Source organism: Tachypleus tridentatus, unplaced genomic scaffold (genome assembly GCF_004210375.1).
Source record: "Tachypleus tridentatus isolate NWPU-2018 unplaced genomic scaffold, ASM421037v1 Hic_cluster_2, whole genome shotgun sequence".
NCBI lineage: Eukaryota > Metazoa > Arthropoda > Merostomata > Xiphosura > Limulidae > Tachypleus > Tachypleus tridentatus.
Window position 1 is genome coordinate 60,264,825 of NW_027467782.1, and position 7,505 is coordinate 60,272,329.

Genomic DNA, 7,505 nt, shown 5'->3' on the forward strand with positions numbered 1-7,505 from the left:
AAATCTTAAAGGGATAAAAGAAACTTGTTAGCATAGCCCGCCAAGGATGTCCCTTGCACCTACACAAATTATCACCACCCCTTACTGCTTGTGTATTCATCCACCTTTCTTCAACTCTGAAGGTTTCACCAATTGCCTGAAGGCAACTCATTCCAAAATCAACCACCCTGTTTGAAAAGTGTACTGTCAAATTGTAGATGACTCCTACCCTGCCACTTCAACTATGCTCCCTTTGTCTTGTTTTCACTGCTAAACAAAGTTTTGATCTGCATCCTTAATCTTAAACGTACAAATTTTCACCTCTGACCCATCTCTCTCCCAAGAAACAAATCTTTAGAGACTGAGGAGTCATAGAACAGTTCCACAACCTCTGGCATCATCCTACTGCCTCTTTCTAAACTTCTTCTCAACAAAGCAATGCCTTTGAGGAAGGGAAACAAAAACTAAAGCACTTTAAATGAAGTCTGATGTTTGATCTGTACAGTGAAACAACAGTAAAATTCCTCTTGTCTTCTATTCAGTATTTCTGTAGATGCTGCTGAAAATTCTGTTAGCTCTATTGCTAGCTACAATACACTACTTAGATGAGGTGCGTGATTTTTCAATCACAACACTCTCCTTTTTCTTTCCAACTGCAGTATCTAATGTATTCTAGTTTAAATTGTAACAGTAATTTGAATTGTGAAACCTACATGCATCACCTTTACATTTTGATACTTAAACATCATTTGCAACATTTGGCCCAGTGCAGGATATTTTGATACAGTTAGCCACCCTAAAAATCTTAATTTCATATGTAAACTTCATTATTTTATTAGTCATTCCAGAGTCAACATCAAATATAAATTGCAAACAGCACAGATCACTGAGGTACACTACTTGTCACTGTCATCCAATCAGATCTAACACCACTTATTACTATTCTTGCTTTCTACTCTCCAGCTAAATTTCTATCTAATTTAATAACATTTTCCCCACACCCACCTCCCTTAATTTAAGTTGTTTTGTGAGTGACCTTAGTAAATGCTTTTGAAATTCAAGATAAATCAAACCTACAGTATCTTATTAATCAACTCTTGCAGTAACATCCTCAATGAATGTCAAGATTTGTTTATAGAAGAATTTCCTTTCTACTGTGATTGTGCAAAATGTGTATTTGCTGAAGTACTCTATTCAGTCTTGTTAATTAAAATCTAGTAAATTGTACTTCAAATAATGGATTTAGTTGTGTAGGATAAAAATGTATTTTCTATTAAATGAGTGATATTTAATAGAAGTACTAACTTTTGAGTTTTGGTAGACTGTTAATCATTGTTTTGTTTAGTTATTAAACAAACAACATAGTGGTTGTGATACATAATCTCTTGAAATACATATCATTTTCTAATTATTTAATGTATTTATTGTATTGCATAAATATTTTGTGGTAAAATGTCTTTGATTAACCTGTTTGTTGTTTGACACAATGAGCATCTCCCAGTTCTATCACCAAAGCTTCCTTAAAAAATAATTTCCCTTTTTGAAAGGAGAGAAGACTTAACACGTTTTTTTCAAACAACAAAAATACAAACATACAATAACTAATTAAATGGATGCTAGACTTAAAAGTATATAGCACTTAATTTTTGGACTTGCAAGTTTAATGTTATGAGAAGTGGTTATAGGAGAACCTCCAATACACTAAATTGTTACCTGATTAGAATTAAAATAAACTGAATTGTCAAAATATAGATGTTTTCCAAAACCTAGATGCTTTCAGCTATGAATAAATTCTAAATTAAACTAGATAACATGCATCTCAATCTTGTTAGTAGATATACTCTGATAGCACCACTAGTTGTTTCCAGTATTTGTACAAATACTGGAAATACTTGGGAGTTTTATAATTTAGGTTTCAAATATTATCTAAACTAATAGTGTATCTATAAGTGATCAAGAAAAATGTATGCATAAATCTTAATATACATTAATGGTTCTACTAAACCTATAAAATGAAGAATAGATCCAGAATTCAATGTTTTAACACAAGGATAGCATCCTTTGTCAAAATGGAATTAGTTTTCTGCCACTGATATACAGGGTGTGTGGAAAGTCACTGTGCAGTTTTATAATCATATTTGATTCACAAGCCCTTATTGGTAGTCTAGATAAATATAAAATATTTAATCAGCAACTAAAGGAAATGCATGATGAAATAGTCATTTCTGTGTTGAAGAACAATACTTGCACATAAAATGTCTGTAGTGAAAATTGATAAGGCTCCTCTTACACATGCAACTATTTATATAATACACGCACTGAATTGTTAATAGTAATAACTTTGGTCTCTTATTTAATAATTTACTTATTTTTGAGTAGCTTGTGACATTTTTAAGTTTGTTTTTTACAGGTAGCATTATTTGTTTACTATTTACTCTACATGTTTACCTTTTTTTTCAATATTAAGAAATATTAGTTTTAGATTAGTTGGTGTATACTTTTGCTGTTTGGTGAATTATGCCAGTGACTGGCTATAAGAAATGTTAACTTTTTAATCTCATATTCTTGTAACTCATTGAAATAATGATGCAATGCTGATTTTAATTTTGTTTTGCCTTAACTTTAGATACATTGCTCAATCTTAAATTTCAACCATTTATAAGTTTTTAACTAAATTTTGTTAAGTATTTATTCTACAAATCATTGAAGTTATCTGCTAGGCAAGTAATGTAACTTGAATCTGTCTTGGAGTATAAAAAAATTATTCTTTTATTTTGAAATAATAAACAGCACTTTATACTTCACTGGGGGCATTGTTTCAAACATAGAGATAGAAAACAAATGCAGGTTGTCCTGTTGGTAAACTGTTTTATTCCACTTTGATAGTGATTCCAATAAGCCATTTTAACTTGATTAAAGTAACTATTCACTTTCAGACTAGTCAAGAACACTGAAATAAACTATTAGGAATGACTGGAACAATATCTAATAAAATACATACAAGTTTGTGTTGCAAATGTGTGTGAGCATCTAACATGTTGAACAGATGAATGTGCATTGTAATTTTCTTACTGAAGCTAGTCATATAACATCACCCATAGTTGTATTTAGATGTTTGTTTTTCACACACTAACACTTGCAGGTAGTTTTAAAAAATTTGACAATTTTACGTGTGAAATAATACACTAAGAGTTAAAAAATAGCACTGACTGCTTTGGCAAATTACTCTAGGTAGAAAATCTGTATTATATGATGTAACTAATGCTTGAATTAACTGCAGATACCAGTCACTTTCTGTTATTCTTTTGTCAGTTATAAATACTTTTAATGATAAGTCACTAAAGTGTGTTTTACAAGCTTCTTAACCACAGGTAAGAGTAAATTTTAATTAACACATTTAAATCTTATTTTCTACCTAAAATGTTTCTATAATTACTTTGAATACCTCTGAACTTTCTTTTGTATAGTATTAATAACAGTAGTAGTTGGTTTACTAACCACATTTTCAACAAATGTCAGTTTACAACTTACTTTCTCAGGATGTAGGACTTAACTTTACATGCAAAGCCAGAGAGTAAGTGGAATACACAAATAAATTACAAATGTTATTGTTACATAATCATTTAATTGTGATTTTAAATAATCCTGCAAAATATTTTCAGAAACGTACAAGTTTGGTATGTCAGTTAAAACTGTATTAGATTGAACTTCCATAAGGATAAACACCACTACACTAATACAATATTCTACATATATGAGTACAGCTTATAAAATGTAAGATTTTGGAGAAGCATAATCACAAATTTTGGGAGTCAAATTTTTCTAGGAAAGTTTTCACAAAAGTGGTATTCTTCTATAAGTAAAGAACAAAGATCATTTAACAAACTTCTAAACAATTTATTAGCAGCAGTAAGACTAGTACTCTTGCTACTGTATCAAAAATACAAGTTCTACAACACTGTATCCCAAACTTAAAATCTGAAATGTACTAGTTTCACAATCACATCCCACTTTGTTGTTATTACTTTTAAGTACAATTTGAAGTGTAACCAACATCAATAGGAAAAATTTTCATTCATTAGAAGCAAAGGAACATAATGAATTAAAACTAATACACTACTACTGTAAACAGTCCAATGAAGCTATAGTCTAAATCTAGGTATTCTCTCCTATAGTTATCTACAGTTTTGTACAAACAATTTAATAGAGGTAACTTTCTCTTTTAAGCTGTTCCATTCATAAAATGTAGACTATGAATTTTCATATTTTCACTAACACCAATTAAAATTATTTAATGCAATGTAAGGTTGAAAATACAGTATCGTTCTATACAACCCATCAGATGAGCATAAATAAACCTGTTTGATTTAAAAAAACAAAAAAATCCTTCATTATTAGTAAACTTTCAAAACAATTACATAGTGACAATGGTAAGGGTTTTATAAAATTGTCCAGACTCTAGCATTCTGGACTATATAGAAATGCACCTAACATTCAAGAACCCACTGTCATTAGAGTTGTTCAGAGAGTATTAACCCTCCTTTTTATTAATAACAAGAAAATACTATGGTATTTTTCAATTCAGATTTCCCAACAGGCAACCCTGCTAATAACTTTTAACAAGATATGACTTTAGGTGAAAACTTTCAGATTTCAAGTTGAGTGCATAACCACCTGCCCCTTTCAAGTACGTTCGTAACTGTAAACTTATCAAACATACGAATTGAGATAGTTTATAGTTTTTTTCGCAAATCTACACTAAGGGTTAATTTTAACCTGATAGTCAACAACAATAACCGTCCACTTTTGGTATATTCTTCGCTGTCCGCAACCGATGGGAGCCATAAATCTTCGTATTTACAGCCTCATATGCTAACTATTAGGCCAGAGTCAGAATAATATATTTACAGTGACTAATTTTATTGGTGAATACCCTTTTGGATATTTTACAGGATTGAAAATAGTTCTGTTTATTGTTTTACATCACCTTGATGTTTAAATGATAGTTCGTCTGTTTATTTAAAATAAAAAGAAACCAAAAATAAAATTCCAAAGCACTTTAGATGTAGAAGTACTACATATTTTATTTTATTTTTGAAACGTTTTGGGAGAAGAAATCGATCACAAATAAATAATGCACAATCCAGTTTCTAGTTTTAAAACTTTAGACTTCAGTGAAATAAGAGGCAATTTAATAATAGGGAGGGGCAAGATTTATTTAACCTAACGAAGCGACGAAATGTGCGCCTGAAGCGCACCTGTTACTGCTTGGATCCAGACCTCGCCTTAGAGCCCTGGGAGTTATTTATTAAATATCATGCATTCTCCTGCCTTCCTAATCTTAATACATTTTTGCAAGGAAAGATTGAACCTCGGAGGTGCCTACTTCCATGTACCCCGCCACTAAACTTGATTTCGAAAAATGTTTATAGCTATGTTCATTTCTTTACTAAATCTTAATGGACATTTCATGAATTCATTTTGAACTTTCTAATTCTGCAGTTTTAAAATTTCGTGCATCAACGATTAAGTTTCGGTAATACGTAAATTATCATCTACACTGAGAACTGAGTAATTGCTACGGAAAATATTTCTGGTATTGTCGACAGTCGCTATTATTTGAGGAATTTCGCTCATTTGCTTTTCAATATCTTAGCAATTGAAACACGTAATTTGTCACCACGTTTACAAATTCTTCAACCATTTTTCAGCAAAAGGCGAAGAAATTCGTGTGCTTGGACGCACGAGATATCTGGCAAGGCTATAGTTTTCATTTTCTCAATGGCGAACGCACGAATGTGAGTACATGCTTGTATAATCAAAGTTTCCCGATAAAGTTAAATGGTGTCACGTTGTTCGACATGGTTAAAGATACGCTGATCAAAACTGTGATTGCTGAAAATAAAACAATAAAGGAATATTTTAAAACGAGAATTATCCAGATTAATTCAGAATGTTGCCATTCTGGCATTTACCACGTTCATGATGCTTACAATAAAGTTCGAAGGGCAAGAAGCCCTTTCCGAAAGTCCTCCCAATCCACGGGCGGTAGCAATGCTATCAGGTCTATACGGTTGTCGCGTGGGTGAGTCGGAGTGTCGAATGTACCGTTCTGTAGAAGAGTGAGCAATAGAAGTGCTTATACATCTTCCAGACAACACAGTTAGTCGGATAAGATTACGTTCATATTGAAGAAAATTGTGAATTTTTAACATTTGTATTAGACTCTAGATTTGTCAAAAAAAAAAGGGGGGCAGAAGAAAGTATGGAGATTCAACAATGTTTCTCGCGATGTACCTGAGCACGTGTGCCACGTTTGGTCTCGCATACTTTTAGAGTTTTTTGTTTGTTTTTTTTTTTTTTGAATTTCGCGCAAAGCTACAAGAGGGCTATCTGCGCTAGCTGTCCCTAATTTAGCAATGTAAGACAAAAGGGTAGGCAGCTAGTTAACCTCATCCACTGCCAACGCTTGGGCTACTATTTTACCAACGAATAGTGGGATTGACCGTCACTTTAGAACGCCCCATGACTGAAAAGGTGAGCACGTTTTGTGTGACTGGAATTTGAACCCACAACCCTCAGATTACGAGTCGACTGGCTTAACCAGCTGGCCATACCGAGCCTAGAGGTTTTGTTTTGAATTTCGCGCAAAACTACACTAGAACTATCTGCACTAGTCGTCCCTAATTTAGCAGTGTAAGACTACAGAAAAGGCAGCTTGTCATCACCACCCACCCATACATGACGAGGATCTAGGTGTAGGTTACAGAGTTGTACCTGGCGTCGTTTTGTGGTCCTTGTTCTTCTAAGAATCCAACGGCACAACGCTTACAACAATATTCACAATCCTTCTTAAAAGTTAATCTGAGGGTCGCGGGTTCGAAACCGCGTCACGCCAAACATGTTCGTTTTTTTAGCCGTGGGGACGTTATAATATGACGGTTAATCCTACTATTCTATGGCAAAATAGTAGTCCAAGTAGCTTTGGGCAAAATTCAAAAAATAAACAATCTTGCTGATCAGCAGTTCAAATAATCATTTAATTAAAAAATCATAAGTGAAAGTTGGTGGCATTCTGGGCTTACAAGAGATGGTATACAGTAAAATGTCTCCAGAATGCTATGTTGAAACCAACCGATTATTACATCGTCGGTATATTTTGTTAGTTGAAAATTTATTACAAATCTTTCTCAGCTATAAAGCCAAATTTAGTAGTGATATGTTTGTCTGATGTCTCACGTTAATCGTTCGATCTCTTTGTCTTGTAATAAAATCTTGGCAGTGTGTGTTTGTGTTTTCGTATAGCAAAGCTATCTGCTCTGTCCATCGAGGGAATCGAACCCTTCTTTTAACGTTGTAAATCTGTAGACTTACTGCTGTCCCAGCGAGTGATGAATCTCAGCAAACCAGTCGAAATTCTCAATACACAGCTTGGTCAAACTGAAGTTATTAAAGTTCTAGAGAGAGTTAATGTTGGATTCAACTGTTAATGACGACCAGTGATTTTGGTAGAAAAGAAAAGGTAG